General features: G+C 38.7%; 1 protein-coding gene across 1 annotated transcript in view; it reads left to right on the plus strand.

Annotated features, from left to right (window-relative positions):
• Positions 1-25,979, plus strand: part of KIAA0825 (KIAA0825 ortholog) — a 523,375-nt gene that overhangs the window by 47,731 nt on the left and 449,665 nt on the right. The window lies entirely within an intron of this gene.

The following is a 25,979-nucleotide window of genomic DNA, read 5'->3' on the forward strand; positions in this document are numbered from 1 at the left end:
AAAGTGCTGGGATTACAGGCGTGAACCACCGTGCCCGGCTCAAAACACCTTTTAAAATCTCTTTAGATTTCATTTCAGAACCTGTTTCTCAATAGTGTCTATGGGTAAAATTTTAACTGTTTTATGATTTGACTTATTAGCTGTTACTTTTCAGAATTACATCAAGAATGTGTTCTAGATATTTAAAATTTATTTAGTAGTTAAAGCACTTAAGTAGTTTCTCCCCTGCAGTCTATACCTACATACTATCTCTTACATGTTCATTTTGATGCCTCAGCTTTGGTATGTGATTCATCTCTTAGTAGATAAATGCTAGATTCTTTCGTCTCAATTACAGTCATTGGTCTGATAATCCTGTGAGTCAGTCTACACAAAACAAGGAGCTCATATCAAACTCCTGGCAGGTTTAGTTAAAATTAAAATGCATGCTTAACTGTAGAGATTGTCAAGTGTGGAAATAATATTTGTCCAGCTGGACAGCTTTCTTTTGTAGTTGCTAAATGAAAGTTGAGATTCTGTCTGCTCCTTGAAAGCTTCTGTGTCATGAAGGTAATTTGGACTGTTTGTGGTTTGACAGGGATTATTAAAATCAGATGAAGTGAAGGGAAGCAAGTGTGAGAAAGCAAAATTGACACTGACACTCTCTATTATTTGCAGCTTGGATCATGATGACTATGTTGATATGATAGATTCACTGTTGAGATAAGTAAAACAGCAAATAAAATAAAAAGTAAGTATGGTGATGTATTTTTAGATTTAACTTGAAGAAATCCAAAATTTACTTTCATTGATTGTTTTTTAAATAGATTTTCAGGTTATTTCATATGAATTTGTCTTAACCACCGACAAATTATACTTCTATTGAACTATGGAATTAAAATGTATACTACAAAGGCTGTATGACAGAAGATTAAATATTAAAGAAGTAGATCACACGATTAAATCATAGAATTTTAAAACTAGAGAGTCCTTAAAAATCATTTTTATCTAACATCCTTTTTTTGTAGGTGGAAAGTGAAAGACGTTTTAAGGTATCACATTTAAATTTTAATTGATAGCTTCCTACCTTTTCACAATTTTTAAAAAATGGCTTAAATAGTTTAAAAGCCATTTAAAAATTATTTAAGCCACATTCATAGGTAACTTTTTTCTGTTTAATAATACTCAAGTTACGTTATTATAGTTATATATAGCCTTTAAATAGTATTATCTACATTGGTGAAATAAATGCCTTTCATAAATATGATTTTCTACTGAGAACATTATTAGTGTAGAGGAAGTTATGACTAGAAGGCTGTTTCAAGCTATCAATCAAGAAGGGCTGTAGTAGAAAAGTAGAATTATTTAATTGGAAGAGAAATTGTCATGCGCGTCCGTGTGAAGAGACCACCAAACAGGCTTTGTGTGAGCAATAAAGCTTTTTGATCACCTGGGTGCAGGCAGGCTGAGTCCAAAAAGAGAGTCAGTGAAGGGAGATAAGGGTGGAGCCGTTTTATAGGATTTGGGTAGATAAAGGAAAATTACAGTCAAAGGGGATTTGTTCTCTGGCGGGCAGGAGTGGGGGTCGCAAAGTGCTCAGTGGGGGAGATTTTTGAGCCAGGATGAGCCAGGAAAAGGACTTTCACAAGGTAATGTCATCTCTTAAGGCAAGGACTGACCATTTTAACTTCTTTTGTGGTGGAATGTCATCAGTTAAGGCAAGGACCGGCCATTTTCACTTCTTTTGTGGTAGAATGTCATCAGTTAAGGCGGGGCAGGGGATTTTCACTTCTTTTGTGATTCTTCAGTTACTTCAGGCCATCTGGGTGTATATGTGCAAGTCACAGGGGATGCGATGGCTTAGCTTGGGCTCAGAGGCCTGACAGAAATTAGGTTAAATATGAAGAACTTTATGTATGTGAAACAAGATGAGTTTTAATATGCATTGTGGAAAATTCTGTGTTTATTTAAGCAGGGTAGTTAAATGATCAGATCAAATTTATAAAATGAGAAGCCTAGAGTCCATGTGCAAGACAGACACCAACTGGGTGTCCTACCATTCAATTTGAATTCAATTCTGACACTACCAGGACCCTGTAAGTTAAGAGCTCAGACTCATAAGACTGTCCTCACTTCACCTGCCAGCTGCAGGTGGGTTTCCCAGATGACCCACACTTCTGCCACAAGACTACAAATTTGGGGGTTGCCACAGTTCAATAATTCATTAGAATGATGCACAGAACTCAGGGAAGCAGTATACATACAGTTTTATTAGAAAGCATGCAAGGTAGGAACAGCCAAATAGGAGAGATGCATAAGACAAAGTAAGGAAGAGGATTATGGCACAGAACTTCCTCTCTGGGTGTGCCATCCTCCCAAGACATGGATGTGCTCACCAATTTGGAAACTTCCTGAACCTCCTTGTTTAAGAATTTTTATTGAAATGCATTGTGTAGACACGATTGATTAAATCACTGGTCATAGGTGAATGGTCTCAATCCCAAGTCCCTTTCCTGTCTCTAGAGGTTAGAGGGAGTGGAACTGAAAGTTAACAATGCAGTAATCAAATGGTTGGTTTTTTTTAGACCAGCTCCCATCCTGAAGCTCTCTAGGGGCCCTCCTGAGTAACCTCATAAACATAAAATCACCTGTGAATAACAAGAGACATTTCAATCACTCAGGAAATTCCAAAAGTTTTTGGAGCTCTGTGCCAGGAAGGGGGAAAGGAGTTAAAACCAAATGTGTGTGTGTGTGTGTGTGTGTGTGTGTGCACGCACACAAGTATATATAATTATACCACAAGATGTGAGTCTTAGAAGTCAGATGGGAGGTTTTTCAGCAAGAAATAATGTCCGAATCTGTGACACTGGTAGCAGACGGAGGTAAATGTCATCTTTGAGAGCATTTGGTGACCATTTAAGATCTTAGGGAGAAAAGTATCTGAGAACTTGGTGATCATTTAAAACAGGGGCCAGCAAACATTTTCTATTATGACTGAAATAACCAAAAGGCCAGATAGTAAATATTTTAGGATTTGTGGACACATATGGCCTCTGTAGCATATTCTTTTTTGTTTTTTATTTTTACAACTTATTAGATATGTAAAAACTATCTTTTCAGGCTATAGAAAACAACCATGTCATAGTTTGCTGATACCTGATTTAAGATGTTAGGGCAAGAAACAGGGAGATTAGGTAAATGGTTGTCCTGTTAGGCAGGAAGAGAAGCCAGTTTAAGGAAAGACTCTGAATTAAATTTTGGACATACTGAGTTTTCATTGGCCCTCTGAAGGTTTGCTGAAAATAATTACTGGCATGAGGCAGATGAGTGGGAGAAAAGACATATGAATTTATTTTTGTGTAAATATACAGGAGCCTTCAGAATGAAGATCCAATCCCTACCCCTCCCAATAAGAGCTTATATACTATCTTGAAGTTACAGAAAGAACGAGGGCTCAGGGAATGGCCAAGAATGGGTTATGATGATAAATTAAGTTATAGGAGGGAGAGAAGAGGCTTGACTAGCCAAGGTGGTCTTGTTATGTTGATGAAACCTCACAGGAAGCAGCCCTCAGAGAAAAAATGGTAAATGTTTCTTTTCAGACTTTTAGAAGTGTCAGGCTCTCAGTTAATCTTGCCTAGATCCAGACAAGAGAAGGCCTGGCTGCATTAATGCAGTTTCTTTATGGATTCATGTTTTCCTCACAAAAGACAGCTTTGCAGGGCATTTCTGTTTCCCGGCCTTCTGACAGCCACCTCACAATATGAAATACATTTTGTGGTAAAATATTTTGATCCCCATCATGAGTTTAAAGAACCTCTGAATCAGTGATGTGGAATTGTCTAGTAAGTACTTGGAAATATGTATTGGAGTTTTGGAGGAAGGACTAGAATTAGAAGTAGAGACTTTGAATTTTCATCATAGAGATGATGGTATCAAGCTGAAATGACCAAAAGGATCAGAATCCAGTTTTAAAGAGTTTATTCAAGTGAAAAACTGGGAGTAGCCATTCCAAGAAACAGAGACTCCAGGGAAATGGGGTCAGTTAAAGTCTTGCTTAGATAGGTAGAAAACAAAATTAATTCAGTAAGATTGTTCCATTTTCTATACAAGGCTGGTTTATGAGTTACAACAATTTAATTAGTTACAGTTTGTTTTCATTTCCAAACAGCTTGTTTTCGTTTTGTTTCCTATTTAAAAGAGAGTATTTAACATTCCATCTTAGACACTGTGATAGTCATAAAGTCTTTGCATAGAAAACGTAAGAGGGAAGTTAATCTATAGTAAAGATAAACAGTTAAGAGAGAAGGGATCTTCCCTGGCACCCTATAGTCCTTCACAACATTGTCCAAAACAATATAAATTGTTTTATAGAAAACATAAAAGTACTCTTGAAAAATTACATAAAATGCAGTTGATTTGCTTGAAGAAAGCTCAGTAAAGGTATTTAAAAGAATATAGGTGTAGGGAAGAAAAAGTAATATCCTTTCTTCCCATCTTAGGTTCATGGCTGAGGATCCTGTAAGTGGAAGACAGATTAACAAGAGAAAAGCATACAAATGTATTTGATATAAATTTTACATGACATGGGAGTATTCAGAAATGAAGACCTAAGGAAACAGAACAACTTATGTATTTTTATGGACAGTCATGCAGAAGTATGATAGATGACAAAAGGCTGTGATCTAATAATAAATTGGTGGAATTTAGCAAGATCTGTTTGTTCTCATCCTTCTCTGTATGTCTTTGTCTTCAGAGATAAGGATATTGCTTTCTTCTGGGTATAGGGAATTCACCTGTGGAATGAAGGTCTTATGACCTATTTCAGTGGGAGGCGGAGAATTCTTTTACAATCTGCTTTAGAGAAGAAGCGCACGCAGGAAGAAAGTCAGAGAGACTTTCCTGTTTCTGCTGTTTTCTCAAGTGCCAAAGTACTCCAAACTTTGGATAACATGTCTTAAACCTCATTACAGGTCTAGAGAGAAGCCTGTGTGGTGAATATTGGTGTTTAATGCCAGATATGGGAAAGAAGCTTATCAAGATATTTATTAATTTAACACAAAAAACTACTGTGGTTAATTTAAGGGGAAAAAATGTGAGCGTTGGGCAGTGAAGCATGGAGAGGATTTATTGTGTGTATCTCACATAACCAAAAGAAAACTTTGTGAGTAATCAGGGAAGAGCAAAAACTGCACTTCTAGTGGCCTCAGCCAAAAAAATTCATACACATGCTTTTGGGAGGCTGGAATTAACTTGATTGGTTTACCACCAGTTATGTCTTATCCCTGCCTCCATTCCAAATTTCAAAACTCATTTAGTATACATCTAAATGTTAAAGGGCGGTGGGGGGGAGGTGGTGGTCCTTGCTCCCAGAGCTCCCAAGATGATGGCAAGCCTTATGTTCTCTGACCTCAGGTTCTTGGCTTTATGGATTCCAAGGAATGGAATCTGGGGCCATGTGGTGAGTGTTATAGCTCTATTAGAAGCCATGGGTCACGGAAGAGAACCGTAGAACCCAGTGACTAGTGTAAAGCTCAATTAGGATGAACCCAGACACTTATCTGGGCAGGAACAATGGCAAGCCTTTAGCCTGATCGGGAGCATCAGTGGGCTCCTCCTGGGCACTTAGCTGTGCAGGAACAATGGCAAGCCTTTAGCCTGATCAGAAGTGGCAATGGGCACCTCCCTGGATCAGGACCACAGCAGACACCCTGCTGGATCCAGAGGGATGGAAGTCAGCAGTGGTTCTGCGATGGCAGCAAATAGCAATGGTGGACGGTAGACAAAAGCTCAGCTTGAGCCATAACAAACAGGGACCAGAAGAGTGTGCAGCTACAAGATTTAATAGAGTGAAAACAGAGCTCCCATACAAAGAGAGGGGACCCAAAGAGGGTAACCGTTGCCGGCCCGAATGCCTGGGTTTATATCCCGATCATTGTCCCTCCTGCTGTGCTCTCAGGCAACAGATGATTGGCTATTTCTTTACCTCCTGTTTTTGCCTAATTAGCATTTCAGTGAGCTCTCTTTACTACCTGATTGGTTAGGTGTGAGCTAAGTTGCAAGCCCATGTTTAAAGGTGGATGCAGCCACCTTCCCAGCTAGGCTTAGGGATTCTTAGTCGGCCTAGGAAATCCAGCTAGTCCTGTCTCTCATAATGGTCTAACCCTAAATCCATTATGACTAGGGTTAGGTCCTATCACACAGAAATGGACCCTCATTGTATGTCTGTATGTTGTATATTTGATTTTTAAAAAAGAAGAAGAAATGAGCCTTGCATGGTGGCTCATGCCCGTAAGCCCAGTACCTTAAAGTCTGAGTCATGTGGATTGCTTGAGCCCAAGAGTTTAAAAGCAGCCTGGGCAACATGGCAAAACCCAGTCTCTACGAAAATTAGCCAGGTGTGGTAGCACGTGTCCTGTAGTCCCAGTTACAAGGGGGCTGAGGTGGGAGGATCACTTGGCCTAGGAGGTCAAGGCTGCAGTGAACTGTGATCGTCCCACTGCACTTAGGCCTGGACAACAGAGCCAGAACCTATCTCAAAATTAATTAATTAATTAATTAAAAAAGACATGTGATCTGGCCAGCTACCCAAAATGATGTTTCCTACCAGGAGCCTGGTAAAGAAATAAATGGTGTGAGAGACAAGATGGAAAACTAGGAAGATTGTCAAGAGAGGAGACAATTTCAAGGAAGGAGTAGCTATCAGTACTGAATAGTGCAAAGAGATTAAGTGTGATAGGAACTGAAAAATATTTTGTCAATTTTAGTGTAAGGTTCAAGGCAGAAATTATTACTCTGGGTTGAGGAGTAAATGAGAGGTGAGAACACAGGAAATGTAGACTGCTATTTTGAGAAGCTGGGATATGAAAGGAAGGGTTACTGGGGTAGGTTTGCTGGTTTCTAAAAAGTAAGAGGCTTGGACATGTTTATAGTCTGCTGAAAGGGATATTGATGACACAAGACTGGTGATAATTCATGGAACAAAGCTCTGGATGGCATAAAAGTATATTGTAATGGGTAGATTTTTTAAATCAAATTAAAGTTAAGCTAAATAATAATGTCACCAATATTTTAGGAAAATAGTACTACGTTAATATGACTAGCTAATTAATATTATTAACATTTTAGGATAAATTTTTAAACTCTTGGAACATAATTTAAGAACCTTAAATCCTTTAGAAGAAAGCATTTTGATACAAAGTGCATGCTAAATTCAAATCATTGTTACTAAATTATTAAAAGAGAGTTTTCTTTAAAATGTAATTGACATCTGGCCGGGCATGTGGCTCACGCCTATAATCCCAGATCAACCTGGCCAACATGGCAAAACCCATCTCTATGAAACATACAAAAAAAAACCCCTAAGACTAGTCAGGCGTGGTGGCACACACCTGTAATCCCAGCTACTCGGGAGGCTGAGGCAGGAGAATCTCTTGAACCCTGGGGTGGAGGTTGCAGTGAGCCGAGATTGCGCCACTGCACTCCAGCCTGGGCAACAGAGCTAGACTCTGTCTCAAAATAAATAAATAAATAAATAAAAGTAATTGATATCTCATAAACTATATTTATTATTCCCAGTTGATACATAATACAAAACTGCCTTTTTTTTTTTTTTTTTTTTTTTTTTTGAGGCGGAGTCTCGCTCTATCGCCTGGACTGGAGTGCAGTGGCCAGATCTCAGCTCACTGCAAGCTCTGCCTCCCAGGTTTACGCCGTTCTCCTGCCTCAGCCTCCCTAGTAGCCGGGACTACAGGCGCCCGCCACCTCGCCCGGCTAGTTTTTTGTATTTTTAGTAGAGACGGGGTTTCACCGTGTTAGCCAGGATGGTCTCGATCTCCTGACCTCGTGATCCGCCCGTCTCGGCCTCCCAAAGTGCTGGGATTACAGGCTTGAGCCACCGCGCCCGGCAAAACTGCCTTTTTAAAAGGGCTCCATAACTTAAATTTTCTACTAATGCAGATCTTCAAATTAATAAACTTTTACTATACTTGAAAATTCATTAGTTAATATCATTAATCTCATGATCTGTGACATTATCTAGGTCTAATCTCAAAAGATACAGTAATTTTATAACTTTGAAATCATGTGAAATGTATGAGTACCAGTTATAAAAGAATGCTAAAATTAAAATTTATATTATCTTGGTTTCACCTTCCATTAAAGCAAGAGATGGCTAGGATTGCATATTGAAAATTATAAAGAGTTATTAAAAGGAAAATATTTTATAGAAAGAGAACTGCATTGAAAAATAAAGAAAGCAATGTCAGAATTGGTGAGTAAATCATATGACAATTAATTCTGTTTGCTTGTCAAGCTACAATAGTGTATTCTGACTGATCCTGTCAATTTCTACTTTATACACACACATATATAAATAATTAATAGGAGTTACAGTGAAGTATCTTATATTTTAAATGGAGGAATTTTAATAGTCATAGCATATTAATATGAGTACTTACCAGATATATATTGACAATCTAGTTTACATAATTATAGTAATCAGAACTTCCACAGTTATTAGCAGAAAGCATAGCAGTCTATATAAGAAAACCTAATGTATAGATAAGAGTTGAGAACATAAATTGAATGGAATAACAAGTTCTTTGTTTCCTAATATGACTTCAATATATAAGGGGTTTAAATGACTATCAACAAATTGAGATCCACTGGAGTGTTTATGTCGTCACTGGGGGAAGGCTAAAACATTAAAATCTCAACTCCCAGTAATTAATGAGAAGAAAGAAATTTCAGGCAACCTTAAAATATTACAAGTAAGCTCTGGCCTTTAAAAAAGTTGATAGTGTTGTTTTTTATGTTTTGTTTTTTGTTTTTGTTTTTGCAATTATGTAGACTTCAAAATGAAGAACATTTATAATAGTTCTAGGGAAAACTGCCAAATGTATGTGGCAGAAAATAAATCAACATATATAAGAGGTAAAATATTAATTTTTTATAAAAGTTGAAGTCTATACAGAGAGGCAATTTATAGCATTGTGATTCAGGACAGCCCTTGAAGCAATAGGAATCCCAGCTTTGCCACTTCATATCTAAGTGACCTTGGACAAGTCATGAACCTTTCTGTGCCTCAGTTTCCATATCTTTAATAAGATTATAGTAGTATCTATCTTATATGTTTATGTTTAGAATTAAATGAATTTATATATATATATAGTACACAGAACAATGCCTGGTTCATATAAGTGCTACATAAGAGTCGGCTGTTATCATGACCATTATTATTTAGCCATTATAGCTTTAATCCAGGTCTCAATGAATGAAATCACTGAATTACATACAATTTCCAAGATTTATTAAAAGTTAAATATTGAATTTTTTAATCTTGGCAGGACTTTGTAAATGACGTAGGAATATGACTTTCTGACTAAATATGAATGGCAAAATAAAAATGAGCCAGGCCAGAAGAAAAGGGTGATGCATGTTTAAGAATGGTGACCTGGTCAATTTATTTTCACTTTGCTTTATTACCAAACCAGCAACACAAACCAAACCAGCAGTACAAAGAATAACATAAATAAAATATAGAATGTAAGGAATAATAGACCAAGGATACATGATGGCCTATGAAGGTATGATTCCCTAATGTTACCTCTTTTCCATGTGGTGGCATGCCATAATGATGTCTGAGTTGGTCTCAGACATCTTTTGTTGAGTAAGGAGTCTGCCAAGTCAGGGGAACCTGGGAACATGAGATTACTGCCTCATAGAATATTTTATGGAGCTTAGTGTTTCAGGGGTTGTGCAGGGGATCGCTTCGATCACCATAGAAGAATATCTTGCTGCCTCACATTTTATTTTTTCACAAATTATTTCTTGCTAAGCTGTAGATTCTACTTCAGCTTTCTCTGTAGAGTGCCTAGGGAAGGGAAATGGGAAAAGTCAAAAGTGGCTCTGACAGTCCAAGGGACAAGAAAAATGGTAGTATTGATGAACAAAATAGTCAAGTCCATTGAAGAACTGATTTGGGTTCAGAAATATGTCCTTCTCTTGCTGGTTCTTAGAGAACACCATGATTTTATAGCTGGAAGAAATCTGAGAGCCTAATCTATCATCCTCATTTTTAAATTTCTTTTCTTTTTTTTGTTTTTGCTTTTTGTTTTTTGAGACTGAGTTTCGCTCTTGTTGCCCAGGCAGGAGTGCAGTGGCGCGATCTCGGTTCACTGCAGTCTCCGCCTCCCAGGTTCAAACAATTCTCCTGCCTCAGCCTCCTGAGTAGCTGGAATTATAGGCGTCCTCCACCACACCCGGCTAATTTTTTGTATTTTTAGTAGAGACGGGGTTTCACCGTGTTGACCAGGCTGATCTCAAACTCCTGGCCTCAGGTGATCCACCCGCCTTGGCCTCCCCAAATTGCTGGGATTACGGGCATGAGCCACTGCGCCCAGCCTTAAATTTTTTTCTACTTTTTTTTTTTTTTGGAGATGGAATTTTGCTCTTGTCGCCTGGTCTGGAGTGCAATGGCGCCATCTCGCCTCACTGCAACCTCTGCCTCCTGGGTTCAAGAGATTCTACTGCCTCAGCCTCCCAAGCAGCTGGGATTACAAGCGCCCGCCACATGCCCTGCTAATTTTTTGTATTTTTAGTAGAGAAGGGGTTTCACCATGTTGGTCAGGCTGGTCTTGAAATCCTGACCTCAGGTGATCTGCCCACCTCTGCCTCCCAAAGTGCTGGGATTACAGGCGTGAGTCACTGTACCCAGCCTTTACTTATGTTTTTATTTACATTTAATAGTTGTACATGGGTACATAGTGATGTTTCAGTAAATACAACATATAGTATTCAGATCACAGTAATTAGTCGATCCATCATCCCAAACATTTACATTTCTTTGTGTTGGGAACATTCCATATCTTCTCTTCTAGCTATTTGAAAATATATAGTATATTATCAACTATGGGAATTCCACAATGCTATAGAAGACTCAAACTTATTCCTCCTATCTAGCTGTAATTTTGTATCCTTTAACAAATCACTTCCTTTCTTTCTTTACCCCTTACCTTTCTCAGCTTCTACTAACCTCTCTTCTACTCTTCACTTCTGTGAAGTCAGCTTTTTTAGCTATCACATGTAAGTGTTAACATGCAGTGTTTAACTTTCTGTTCCTGGTTTGTTTCATTTAACATAGTGTCCTCCAGACTATGTTTCAACCAGACATATGTTGCTATGTTTCATTTGTTTCAAGAAACTTAAATTTTCTTCATTATATCTTTCTTCACCCATTGGTCATTCAGGAACATATTGTTTTATTTCTATATATTTGTACACATTCCAAAGTTCCTCTTGTTGTTTTGATTTCTAGTTTTATTCCATTGTGATAAGAAAAAGAACTTGATAAGATTTCAATTATTTAAAATATTTTGAGATTTGTTTTGTGTCCTAACATATGGTCAGTCCTGAAGAATATTCCATGTGCTGATGAAAAGAATGTGTACTCTGCAACTGTTGGGTGGAATTTTCTGTACATGTCTATTAGGTCTATTTGGTCTATTTAAATCCAATGTTTGTTGATTTTCTGTCTAGATGATCTTTCCAGTGCTGAGAACAGGATGTTGAAGCCCCCAACTATTATTGCATTGCAGTCTGTGTCTCCCTTTACATCTCGTATTTGCCTTTTATATCTGGTTACTCAGATGTTGGGGGCATATATATTTAGAATTGTTATATACTTTTGCTAAACTGATCCCTTTATTATTGTATAATGTCATTCCTTTTCTCTTTTTAGAGTTTTGACTTTAAGTGTTTTTATCTGATATAACGATGGCTATTTCTACTTGCTTTTGGTTTCTCTTTGTGTGGAATAGCTTTTTCCATCTCTTCACTTTCAGTCTGTGTGTCTACAGATGAGGGTAGTTTTTTTGTGGGCAGTAAGAGTTGGGTCTTGTTCTTTGATCCATTTCTATTTGTTTTAATTCAGGAATTGAATCCATTTTCATTCAAGGTTATTATTGATAAGTGAGGACTTACTCCTGTTATTGTATTGTTTTCTTGTTGATTTGTATATCTTTTTTCCCTTAATTTCTCTCTCTTTATTTTTGCAGTTTGGTGGTTTTCTGTAGTGATAAGTTTGATTCCTTTTTCTTTCTCCTTTTCTACCAGTGAGTTCTATAATTTTGTGTATTTTCATGGTTGTAGTTACCATCTTTTCACATTCAGATGTAGGACTCCCTTAAGTATTTACTATAAGGCCAATATATGTCCATGAGTTTCCTTTGTTATTTCTTGCTGGGAAAGACTATTTCTCCATTTCTGAAGGATAGGTTTGCTAGGTGTATTATTGTTGTCTGGCAGTTTTTTGCTTTCAATATTTTTAATATATTATCCCATTCTCTCCAGGCTTATAAGATTTCTGCTGCGAAATCTGCTCTTAGTCTAATGGGGATTGCATTAAATATGACTTACTGCTTTTCTCTTGCTGTTTTTAGAATTATTTTTTGTCTTTGACTTTTGACAATTTCACTACTATATGCCTCAGGGAGGATCTGTTTGAACGGAAACTTTTTGGGGATATTTGAGCTTCCTGGATCTGGATGTTCATGTCTCTCCCAGAACTTGGCAAATTTTCAGTTATTATTTTATTAAATAAGGTTTGTACACCTTTGTCCTTCTCTTTTCCTTCTGGAACTCCCATAATGTGAAAATTAGTGCATTTAATGGTGTTCCATAAACCCGGTAGGCTTTCTGCATTCTTTTTTTTCTTCCTGTATTATTTCAAAAGCCTGTTTTTAAGTTCAGGTATTCTTTCTTCTGCTTGGTCTAGTGTGTTGTTAAAGCTCTATATTATATTTTTTTATTTTATGTCTGGAATTCTTCAGCTCTAAGATTTCTGTTTGGCTCATATTTATGATACCTATCACTTTGTTGAATTTTTCATTCCAATCACAAAGTATTATCCTGATTTTCTTGAATTGTCTGTCTGTATTCTCTTATATGTCAGTGAGTTTTATTATTTTGAATACTTTTTCTGGCATTTTATGTAGTTCCTTGTGATTAGTGTCTACTACTAGAGAATTATTGTGTTTCTTCAAATGTATCATGTTTCCTTTATTTATGTTTGATATGTCCCTATGCTGATTTCTTCATGTCTGGTATAATAGTTGCCTCTTCCAATTTAATGGAGTAGCTTTCATAGAGAAAGATTTATTCCTATAGATGGGTCTTGTGGTGTCAGTTGGGTGGGGTGCTTTGACTTTGGTTATAGGTTCGCATAGTAGTGTAATCTATGTTCAGTGTGGGGGACTTTCCAGCTTGGATGAAGATGTGCAGTGGTTTGGCCAGTACAAACGTGGGTTTACCCTGGGCAAGTCCACCAAATTGTTTCTCTGGCTAAAAATGCAGGTGGCACAGATTGATTGGTTTCCCTGCTGTGCAGGACCAGAGTTTTAATTTTTAGCTTCCACAGATGAGTGAGCACATTTGATGTTTGTCTTTCTGTGCCTGGCTTTTTTCATTTAACAAAATGACCTCCAGTTTCATCCATGTTGTTGCAAATGACAGGATCTCATTCTTCTTTATGGCTGAAGAGTACTCCATTGTGTATATGTACCACATTCACTTTATCCAGTCCTCTGTTGATGTCCGTTTTGTCTTTTCAAAAAGCCAACTTTTTGTTTCATTGATCTTTTCTATTGTTTTCTTTGTTTCAGTTTCATTTATTTCCACTCTGATGTTTACTATTTCTTTTTTTCTACTAATTTGAGTCTAGTTTGCTCTTGCTATTCTAGTTCTTGATGCATCATTTGGTTATTTGAAGTTTTTATTCTTTTTTGATGTAAGCACTTAAAGCTATGAATTTCTCTCTTAGTACTGCTTTCATTATATTCCATATTCTTTGTTTTTGTTTTTTTTTTTTTTGAGATGGATGGAGTCTCACTCTGTGACCCAGGCTGGCTGGAGTGCAGTGGCTTCATCTCGGCTCACTGCAACCTCTGCCTCCTGGGTTCAAGCAATTCTCCTGCCTCAGCCTCCCAAGTAGCTGGAATTACACGCACCCGCCACTACAGCCGGCTAATTTTTGTATTTTTTTTAGTAGAGATGGGGTTTCACCATGTTAGCCAGGCTGGTCTTGAGCTCCTGACCTCAGGGGATCTGCCTGCCTCAGCCTCTCAAAGTGCTGGGATTATAAGCGTGAGCTACTGCGCCGGCTCCCATAGGTTTTGGTATGTTGTGTTTCCATTATCATTTGTTTCAAGAAATTTTTAAATTTGCTTCATAATTCCATTGACCCACTGGTCATTCAGGAGCATATTATTTAATATCTGTGTGTGTACAATTTCAAAATTCCTGTTATTATTAATTACTAGTTTTATTCCATTGTGGCCAGAGAAGATGCTTGATATTATTTCATTTTTTTGAATCTTTTAAGCCTTGTTTTGTGACCTACCATATGGTCTTTCCTTAAGAATGATCTATGTGCTGAGGAGCAAAATACACCGGAAAAATGTATTCTTCAGCCACTGAATGAAGGAATTCTATAAATATCTATTAGGACCATTTGTTCTATAGTGCAGATTAAGTTCAATGTTTCTTTGCTGATTTTATCTTTGGAAGATCTGTCCTATGCTGAAAGTAGGGTGTTGAAGTCTCCAGCTGTTATTGTATTGAGGTCTATCTCTCTCTTTAGCTCTAATAATATTTGCTTATTATAATAATATCTGGATGGTCCAGTGTTGGGTGCATATATGTTTATAATTGGTGTATCATCTTGGTGAATTGACCCTTTATCATAATATAATGACCTTCTTTGTCTCTTCTTACAGTTTTTGTCTTGAAATCTATTTTGTCTGATACAAGTATAGCTATTGCCACTTTTGTTTGTTTGTTTCCTTTGGCATGGAATATCTTTCTCCATCCCTCGGTTTTCAGTCTTTGTGTATCTTTATAGATGGAAGTGTATTTCTTGTAGGCAGGACACCATTGGGTCTTGGTTTTTTATCCATTTAGCCACTCTATGTCTTTTGATTGGAGAGTTTAGTCCATTTACTTTCAGTGTTGTTATTGATAGGTAAGGACTTACTCCTGCTGTTTTATTTGTTTTCTGGTTGTTTTGTGGTTATCTCTTCATTCTTTCCTTCCTTCCTGTCTTGCTTTTAGTTAAGGTGATTTTCTATGGGGATCTGATTTAATTTCTTGCATTTTATTTTTTGTGTATCCACTCTACATTTTTTACATTTGAGGTTACCGTGAGGTTTGCAAATACTATCTTATAACCCATTAGTTTAGACTAATGACAACTAAACACTGATTGCATAAACAATAAAGCAAAAAGAAAACTAGTAAAAACTGTATTAGTTCACCAGCTTTTTAACCTTTTGTTGTTTCTCCTTATGTCTTATTGTACTGTCTACATCTTGAAAAGTTGTTTTAATTATTATTCAATTCATTCATCATTAGTCTTTCTATTTAAGATATGAGTAGTTTACATACCACAATTACATTGTTATAATATTGTGTTTTCTTTGTTCTTACAATTACCAGTAAGTTTTATATCTTCAGATGATTTCTTCTTGCTCATAAACATCTTTTTCTTTTAGCTTGAAGAACTCCCTTTATCATTTTTTGTAGGACAGGTCTTCAGTTAATGAACTCTGTCAGCTTTGGTCTGGGAAATCTTCATTTTTTCCACATGCTTGAATGATATTTTTGCAGGATATACTATTACAGGGTAAAAGTTTTGTTTTTTTTTTTTTTTCCTTCAGCACATTAGGTATATTCTGACACTCTCTCCTGGCCTGTAAGGTTTCCACTGAAAAGTCTGCTGCTAGACATATTGGAGCTCCATTGTATGTTATTTGTTTATTTTCTGTTGCTGCTTTTAGGATTCTTTTTTTTTTTTTTTTTTTTTTTCTTGAAATGGAGTCTCACCCTGTCGTGCAGGCTAGAGTGCACTGGCACAATCTTGGCTCACTGCAGTCTCCACCTCCTGGGTTCAAGTGATTCTCCTGCATCAGCCTCCTGAATAGCTGGGATTACAGGCTCACACCACTACACCTGGCCAATTTTTTGTATCTTTAGTAGAGACAGGGTTTCACCATGTTGGCCAGGCTGGTCTCGAACCCCTGACCTGGCAATCCACCTGCATTGGCCTCCCAAAATGCTGGGATTACAGGCATGAGCCACCATACTCAACCGGATTCCTTTTTTTTTTTTTTTTTTAATCTATGACTTTTGGGAGTTTGATTATTAAATGCCTTGAGGTAGTCTTCTTTGGGTTAAATCTGCTTGGTGTTCTATAACCTTCTTGAACTTGAATGTTGATATACCTCTCTACATTTGAGGTGCCATTTTTTTTTATTATTTCTTTCAATAAACTTTCTGCCCCTTTCTTTCTCTCTTTCAGGCCAATAACTCTTAGATTTGCCCTTTTCAGGCTATTTTCTAGATTTTCTGGCCTACTTCATTATTTTTTATTCTTTTTTCTTTTGTCTCCTCTGATTGTGTATTTTCAAATAGCCTATCTTTGAGCTCACTAATTCTTTCTTCTGCTTGGTCAATACTGCTATTAAGAGACTCCGATGCACTCTTCAGTATGTCAATTACATTTTTCAATTCCAGAATTTCTGCTTGATTCTTTTGATTTCAATCTCTTTGTTAAATTTATCTGATAAAATTCTGAATTCCTTCTCTGTGTTATCTTGAATTTCTTTGAATTTCCTCAACACAGCTATTTTAAATTATCTGAAATATCACATATATACATATAGGTGTTTCGCTAGGATTGGTCTCTGGTGCCTTATTTAGTTAATTGGGTGAGGTCATGTTTTCCTGGATGGTCTTGATGCTTGTGGGTTTTTTTGTTTGTTTGTTTGTTTTGTGCCTACGCATAGAAGAATTAGGTATTTATTGTAGTCTTCACAGCCTGGGCTTGTTTGTGCCTGTCTTTCTTGGGAATGCTTTCCAGGTATTTGAAGGGACTTGGGCCCCATGCCCAATTAGACTATGGTTCTTGCAATCTTACAGAGGTATCACCTCGGTAATCTTTGATATGATCCAGAAGAATTCACTAGATTATCAAACAGAGACTCATGTTCTCCTCCCTTACTTTCTCCTAAACAATCTGAGTCTCTCTCTCTCTCTCTCTCTCTGTGCTGAGCCACCTGGAGCTGGGGGTGGGGTAATATAAGCACCCCTGTGGCCACCCCTGCTAGAACTTCCTTGGGTCAGACCTGAAGCCAGCACAGCACTGGGTCTTGCCTGATGGCTGCTGTAACCACTGACTGGTTACCACCTATGTTCACTCAAGGCCCTCGGAATCTCTATACAGCAGGTAGGGAAGCCAGCCAGGTTTGTAGCCTCCCTTCAGGGCAGTTAGTTCCCCCATGCCATAGGTGGGTTCATAGATACTATCTTGGAGTCAGAGATTGGAGTCAAAACCCTTAGAAATCTATCTGGTGTTCTGTTCTACTGTGGTTAAGCTGGCCCTCAAACCACAAGACAAAGTCCTTCCCACTGTTCCTTCCCCTTTTCACAGGCAGAAGAGCCTAACTCTGTGGACGCCATCACCACAGGCCCAAATGGAGTATTGCCAGACTACAACCAATGTTCCCATAGGTCCCTAGGGCTCTTCAGTCAGTCAGCTTGTCGTGAATGTTGCCAGGCATGAGACTCACCCTTCAGGATAGTGGACTCCCATCTGGCCCAGGGCAGGGCCAGAAATGCCATCCAAGAGCCTAGGCCTGGACTTGGGGACCTCAAGAGCCCACTTAGTGCTCTACCCCACTGTGGCTGAGCTGGTACCTAAAGTGCAAGACTAAGTCCCTTTTACTTTTGCCCTGTTTTTCTCAAGCAGAAGGAGTCTTTGACCATAGTCATCACAGCTGGGAATATGCTAGGTTTCACCTAAAGTAAATGTATCTAAGAATCTCACCCGAGGTCCACAGTATACAACCTGGATAGCGTTGTTAGTTATCCAGGGACCAAGAGCTCTCTAGTCAGCAGGCAACGAATCCTGTCAGGACTGGGTCCTTCTCATCAAGGCAGCTGGTTTCTTTCTGGTCCAGGATTTGTCTAGAAATGTCATCTAGGAACTAGGGCCTGGAATAGGGACCTCACAAGTCTGCCTGGTACCCTGTACTATTGTTGCTGAGCTGATATCCAAGATGCAAGAGAAAGTCCTCTTTACTCTTCACTCTCCTCTCCTCAAGCAGAAGGAACGAGTATCTTTTGCAGCTGTGAACTGTGTTCCCTGGGATTGGGGGAGGGGTGGCACAAGTACTCTCTAGCAGCCCCAGCTGGTGTCTCCCTAGGTCATGTACTGCCCTCGTCCACTGGTTCTAAGCCCAGCACAGCACAAGGGCTTGCCTAGGAATAGCCATCCTTGTATCCTAGACTCCCTTTCAAGTTTACCTATGACCCCAGAGCACTGCAGCCTGTGGTGGTGAAGATTGCAGAGAAACTCAAGTTCTGATCTCTGGGATGGGAGATTCCCTTCTGGCCATGGCTGTTTCAAATGTTCGCTCCATGGGTGGGTGCCAGCTGGGCCCAGCACAGCTTTGCTCTCCACTGTGACAAGGCAGTACTGAGTTCAATGCCAACCCCCCACCCCACCCCAGTCACTGTGTTCTCCCTCTCCTAAGTGCGTAGATTATCTTTCCACACTATGTGGTTGCTGCCAAGGGATGAGGGAGGGTGACATCAGCAATGTGTTTTCTATCCTCTCGGTTCCTCTTTCAGTGATAGGAAGTTAAAACCAGGTAACTTTACCTGATTTCTGGCTCTTAATGACACTGCTTTTTTGTGTGTACTTAGTTGTTAAAATTCGGTGTTCCTGCACGGAGAACCCTTGGTGACATCTTCTATTCAGCCTTCTTACTCTGCCTTCCTGACACTCTGTACATCAAGTTTCAGATGTTCAAAAGTCCCATAATTTTTTGCATATTTGCCTTAGTATGAGACATTAAAAGGTAGAAAATTCTGAAGATAGAGGACTGAGCACATGTATTTACTTTTCTTCCCTCCTGAAATCCTATTGAAATGTCAGTAAAGACATGTAGTAAAGCAAACTTGAAAGAAATATGAGGTGCCATTGGGATATTTCTGGAAGATAGAAAGTAAAGAGGCTCAGACCAATAAAGAAACTGGAGGCATGGAAACAACCCTCTACAACATGCAAAAGAGGAAGTTGCTATGGTAGTAAGAGCCATTCCCTGGAGTAATGCCACCTTCAAAGACAAAAATAACAGAATGAAGTAGGCTACAGGGTAGTCATCAAGGAGGGAAGGCGCTGAAGAAATGTTTATGAGCAGCTAAACAGGTTAGCCCCTTCCTCTCATTATGCAATAGCATTTGCTTCTTTGAAATGTTTTCTCAACAAGTTGAAAATCTAGGTGGTTAGCACATATAGCTATGAGTGTTGACCACAATATGAGAAGCAGAACAGATTCTAGGTTACTTCCGGGTCTCTATCAAGGCCTGAGAGAGAACAGAGAAGCAGAACTAATCTACAGTGAGAAAAATAAATTATTCCATTACAGGAAAGAGGTCCCTATCCAGACCCCAAGAGAGGGTTCTTGGATCTTGCAGAAGAAAGAATTCAGGGTGAGTCCATAGAATAAAGTGAAAGCAAGTTTATTAAGAAAGTAGAGGAATAAAAGAATGGCTATTCCATAGACAGAGCAGCCCCGTGGGCTGCTAGTTGCCCATTTTTATGGTTATTTCTTGATGATATGCTAAACAAGGGGTGGATTATTCATGCCTTCTCTTTCCAGACCATATAGGGTAACTTCCTGATGTTGCCATGGCATTTGTAAACTGTCATGGTGCTGATGGGAGTGTAGCAGTGAGGATGACCGGAGGTAACTCTCGTGGCCATCTTGGTTTTGATAGGTTTTGACTGGCTTCTTTACTGTAAACTGTTTTATCCCTTAGCCCTTAATCCTAAACTTAATCCTACTGAAAGCTATTTTAACCATTAGCCCTTAATCCTAAGGGTTGCAGAGGGAGGAAGATCCATCTTCCGTAACTTCTTCAGGCTGAGTAGGGGTGATGATATTCCTGCCTAACTATTAGGGTCTCTTGTGTTCAGGGTAGAGAGGAGCTCAGTCAGAAAGCATCAGTAGGAATCAGTAAGGAATCTCAAGACTTTTTAATTTTATTTTCTCAAGCATCAGTGAGGAATCTCCAGACTTTTTTATTTTATTTTAATGTATTTTTATTTTTATTTATTTACTTATTTATTGAGACAGAGTCTCACTCTGTCATCCAGGCTATAGTACAGTGGCATGATCTCAGCTCACTGCAACCTCTGCCTCCTGGGCTCAAGCAATTCTCCTGCCTTAGTCTCCCGAGTAGCTGGGATTACAGGCATGTGCCAACACACTCAGCTAATTTTTATATTTTTAGTAGAGACAGGGTTTCGCCATGTTGGCAGGCTGGTCTCAAACTCCCAACTGCAGGAGATCCTCCCATCTCGGCCTCCCAGAATGCTGGGATTACCGGCATGAGCCACTGCACCTGACCTCAAGACTTTTTTAAAGCCAACCCAAGTCATGGGCTTGTACCCTCAAATACCTATGAGTTGAGTAAATTTCTCTCCTTTTAAGGTCCCAAGATAACTTGGAACAAGATAACTTAGAACACCTGGATCTGTTAGAAAGTGACATTCTTTACTTACCACTGTACAGAAATACTCTACACAGGGACTGTGTAGGCAGGGTATGAGGCCAGTTCTCCAAAAGGCTTTTATTGACTTTAAAAGCCAAGTTTGATTCCTTAAAGTAAAGCACACCATTCCAGTGAAAGCCTTGGTAAAATAACCAGAAACTGGTTATTGTGTCCTGTTACAAATGAAAACAGATTCTTTTTTTTTTTTTTTTTGACAGGGAATCTTGCTCTGTCACCCAGGCTGGAGTGCAATGGCATGATCTTGGCTCACTGCAACCTCTGCCTCCCCGGTTCAAGCGATTCTCCTGCCTCAACCTCCTGAGTAGCTGGGATTACAGGTGCCCACCACCATGCCTGGCTAATTTTTGTATTTTTAGTAGAGACGGGGTTTCACCATGTTGACCAGGCTGGTCTCAAACTCCTGACCTCAGGTGGTCCCTCTGCCTCGGCCTCCCAAAGTGCTGGGATTACGGGCATGAGCCACTGCGCCCGGCTGAAAACAGATTCTTATTGCACTTATGCAAATAACTATATTGCCATAAATTAAGAACATTCACAAATAGTTTCCAAATTCTGGAGAAATCACATGGAGAGAAACAAATATGCCCCAAATTTTGTTCACAGGAGTATACTTTACTCAATTGTTTAAAGCTGTAAATAGCTAAAAGTAAAAGTTTTCTTGACTCTGAAAAACAAAACAAGGATCGGCAACATTTTAAGCAAAACGTTAAAAAGATCATTGTAGACTTCTATTAGTTTAGTCAATGCAGTTAACTCCTGTTTGTTAGTCATGAACATTTCAGCTGTCCATGAGAGTCCTGAAAGTTTTTTCCTCTATTCTGATGTCACAGTCTCCAAAGTTATCAGAAAATCTGCATTCAAGAACATCTGCTAGAGTTCTATAGTTGATTATAAATCACCTTCTAAAGAGGACCAAAGCAAGACAACAATTATCTGTGGATGACAAAACGTCTTAGGAGAGCCACAGTTGAAAACATAATTTACAAAGAAATTTGGCTACCTCTGTAGCATACAATAATTTTATGTAATGATTATAATTATTTAAAAACATACACTAAGTCATTTTAGAATTATGTTTCCCATAATTTTGGAACATATACCAATAACATATTTATACAAATATAGCCCAAAGAAAACAAAACACCATTTTACATTTGATAATCCTTCCTGTATGACTATACTAAATAAGCTAAATGTCACTGTTTGCATTAGTGCTTTGTTGGTGTCAAACCAAATTCTTAATAAAATCTTACAGACAAATGTATTCAATCTTAATCAGTTTGACCATAAGGTAAGATTCTCATAAACCTTTTATAACCCTTTACAATTTTTGTTAAAGAGCAGAATAAAAGCAGGTTTTTGCTGTAAGGAAAACCTGTTGTGCTTTTATTCCAATATATGGAAATGCTGAATAATACCCCTTTAACTTTAGCCAATATGTTCACACACAGAATTTTTTTTACAAGATTAATTTTTCACAAACCGTTCACAACTTGTTTAAGCCTTCAGCCTTATTTTATCTAACTTAAAACAATCCTTTAGCCAAAAAGTAAATAAATCCACATTCCCATGACTTCTTATAATCTTTTACCAAAAGTATATTCTACTTTCCTTGCAGGCCTTGTGTGTAGACTGTTTTTCAGTAGTCTCCATTACATGTTAAGTGTTAATTCTTAGCAACTTTTACTTTTGGTAAAAACCTTGGTAAGTATGGGATTTTAATTATGTACTAGGTGTGGAGCCTGGGACCCGGACAGAAGTGCAGATAAGGTCTGACTCTTTCCAGAGTCTAACTCCACATGTACCAGGCCTTACCTAGCTGTAAAACAGGCAAGTTGTACAGTTAAGAGTCATAGTGGCATTTTATGAAGCCTTTAGGAGGCCTAATCACCTTTAAATTATACATTTCTTGCATAAATTCCCTTTCATAAATTATTTCACAACTTACACAATCTTCGACATACTTGCACTTTCCCACTTGTCCTAAACATCTCTCTTTTTAAACAACCAGTTATTTTACTTTAGGACAACAATTTACATACAAGAGCATTTCTTACATAAAATTTCTTTTATTTATAACCTTCTTTGCCTAGCTAGGGGTCATGGTTAATTTCACATATCTCCAGGCCTTATCTAGACTCTAATGCTCCAAAACAAATTGAATAATTTTTAAAAGTTAAGCAGTTTATGACCTTAAAGTATTTAGCAAACTTAATATCTGACCACATAATTTAAACCCAATGTTTACATTTTTGAAGATATTTTTATTTACCTATAATGTTTAAAACTGTCTTTATTTCCCAAATATTACTTAAGTCACATGAACTATATGAAAGGCATTGAACATTACTTTTCTGACAAAGTATTTGATTTCAGGTCTTATTGTTAAACCAGTTAATCAAAGCTCTTTCACATATAAACATCACACACACAACACATATAAGTACACAGAGAGAAGATAGAGGACTCATTCCCTAAGGCGGGAATTGAACCCTGAACCCAGGCCACCATTGTGATGGCAGAGACCAAGAGAAAGTACTGCCACGTGGTTACAAGGTCAAGCTCCCAAGGACATACAAGAGGGAAACCTTATCCAGTTTTTTTTAGGGACCTGCAACAAAGTTTATAACTGACAGTTTGCTGGGCCATCTTGAAAAGCAGGCTTACAGGTGTCCTAAGCCCATGTTCTATCCTAAGGTACTTCTGCTCATGACACAACAATACAGAAAGACACACAAAGTACACCAGATTTGCTACAGCTTAAGACTAGCTTCACAATTCCTTTTTCCCATAATCAAAACTTTGTAGGAGATAAACACTAATTTTTACCATTCATTCAACTGGTTTGCAGAGAGAGAAAAAGAAAAGAATTACCTCAGGCAGGGTGGGGAAGGCAAAGAGTTCAGGGAGACCAGAGAAAGACCTACCCGTTGTTCAGAAGTTCAGGTGGCCACTTGTTGGTCACAAAGGGATCTTTTCCAGCAGTTCCATCAGCTCTCAAGGTTTTCCCGTTTTGGGGAGGAAAAAGCTCCCCATGTCATATGATCCTGTACATGCCTAATCCTGTCACCCATAGCCATCAGCAAAGAGTACAAGGCAGATTAATCCAAAGAGAATAGCAGTTCACATCCCGCAGTGCCAAACGTATTCTTAGCCAAAAGGGATTTTACTGAGAGAGGCCTCTAACCCCTAAATCTTATAAGGAACCCTAACCCTCCTCAGTTGGGCCTCTAACCCAAGGTTGGCCAAGCATGCTTGCCTTTTATTAAGGGGGGACTCTAACCCAGTGTCTTAGGAGAGACCCTGACTCCCCTAAGTTGAGCCTCTAACCCAATCCCATTATTTACCTGGGTACCCTACCACTTACCCAAAGTTGGCTGATCAGTGTTGCAGTCCATTTCCTTTGGATTGGGGGGTTTCTTCAGTATCATCCCTTTGGGGTTTGCCAGAAAGATGTTACCAGGCGCCACCACTTGCCCAAAGTTAGCCTCTAGATTGGGGGTTTCCTTATTATATAGTCCATTCCATGGTCGCCAGAAAGATGTTAGAGAAAAGGAGTCCTGATCCAGACCCCAAGGGAGAGTTCTTGGATCTTGTACAAGGAAGAATTCAGGGTATTCATAGAGTAAAGTGAAAGCAAGTTTATTAAGAAAGTAGCGGAATAAAAGAATGGCTACTCCATAGACAGAGCAGCCCCATGGGCTGCTGGTTGCCCATTTTTATGGTTATTTCTAGATGATATGCAAAACAAAGGGTGGATTATTCATGCCTGCCCTTTCTAGGCCATATAAGGTAACTTCCTGATGTTGCCATGGCATTTGTAAACTGTCATGGCACTAGTGGGAGTGTAGCAGTGAGGACAACCAGAGGTCACTCTCGTGGCCATCTTGGTTTTGATGGGTTTTGACTGGCTTCTTTACTGCAAGCTGTTTTATCAGCAAGATCTTTATGATCTGTATTTCGTGCTGACCTCCTCTCTCATCCTGTGACTTAGAATGCCTTAACCATCTGGGAATGCAGTCCAGTAGGTCTCAGCCTTATTTTACCCAGCTCCTACTCAAGATGGAGTTGCTCTGGTTTGCACACCTCTGACAGTTTCACTGTAGTGTAATGAACTCTTGGTTGGCCACTTGTGCAAATCATCAGATATGTGCTTGCTTCTGTTCACAAATCCTAAGGAGATACCCACTGATAGATACACAGCATCCACTCATGTAGTGTCTGAATCAACCTTCCTGCTCTGGCGGGAGAGACCTTTTGGATAAAACAACCTCTTAACAGTAGAGAAAATCCTTGCTAGCTACCAATATGTATCAACCTAGTCCTTTGTCAATAAATAAGAATGGATCACCAGGGATCATTTAGACATCTGAGGCAAATCAATATCATGAAAGTGGAGAATCAAGTTTAACCAAATGAATGGTGGTGGCAGAAAGGCTAGCTGTCTGCCAAAGATTAATGAACTTCATTCATGGCATAGAGCTTTCCTGGAATCAAATGCCCAGTCAGTGGCAGCATTTCCCAGACACCTTTGCCACCAGGTAGAGTCATGTGACTAGCTCTCACTAGAGAGCTCTTAACCACATTTAAGCAGATGTGGTAAGAGTCATTTCTTGGCCAAAGTAATCAAGAAGCTAGTTTGTCTTTCCCACTTACTTCTTTCCCCATAGCTTCTGCACTTACTTCTTCTACTCAAATATCACCTCCTTGGAGACCTTCCCTGATATTCCTAAATAAAATAGCTCATACTCTGCCCTTGCTGTATCACTCTTAATTTAGCCCATTGCCATGCTTTACTTGTTCTTATAGCACTTCTCACCATGTGATTTTTGATTAAATATATCTGTTTATGTGTTATAAAAAATCTGTCTTCCCCACTAGAATAAAAACTCCATGAGGGCAGGGAATTTAAATTATTGCAGCTATATCCCAGCCTCTACAGCGGTGCTGTAACCTATCAAACATTCAGTACATAGAGAGAATGAATGATTAAAGCTTTGATGGTGAGGAAATGCATGTGCCTCAAGAAGGAGTATCATATTCAGTTTTTAGTTAGGTATCAATACTGAGGTTGTCAAGGGGTGCTAGAGGAAATCAAGGACAGTTTTGCATCCTTCACATATAAATAGACCCAGTGGGGTGAGGCTTTAAAAAGTCTAAGGCTACAACTTCCAGGTGAGTATATTGACAAGAGTTGAGAGAAGGTATTGAATTTTTGCTACACCCACCCTTGTTCACAGTGGTCTGTGGGCTCTGTCACTTCCATTACAGTTCTTGGCTATAATGAGAAGCTGCAGGATGCTTAAGTGCTCTCTGAGGGATGCTGTTTTGTTCAGCTTTCAAACCATAGAAAAGTGTGAAAA

Source organism: Rhinopithecus roxellana, chromosome 3 (genome assembly GCF_007565055.1).
Source record: "Rhinopithecus roxellana isolate Shanxi Qingling chromosome 3, ASM756505v1, whole genome shotgun sequence".
Classification (NCBI taxonomy): Eukaryota; Metazoa; Chordata; class Mammalia; order Primates; family Cercopithecidae; genus Rhinopithecus; species Rhinopithecus roxellana.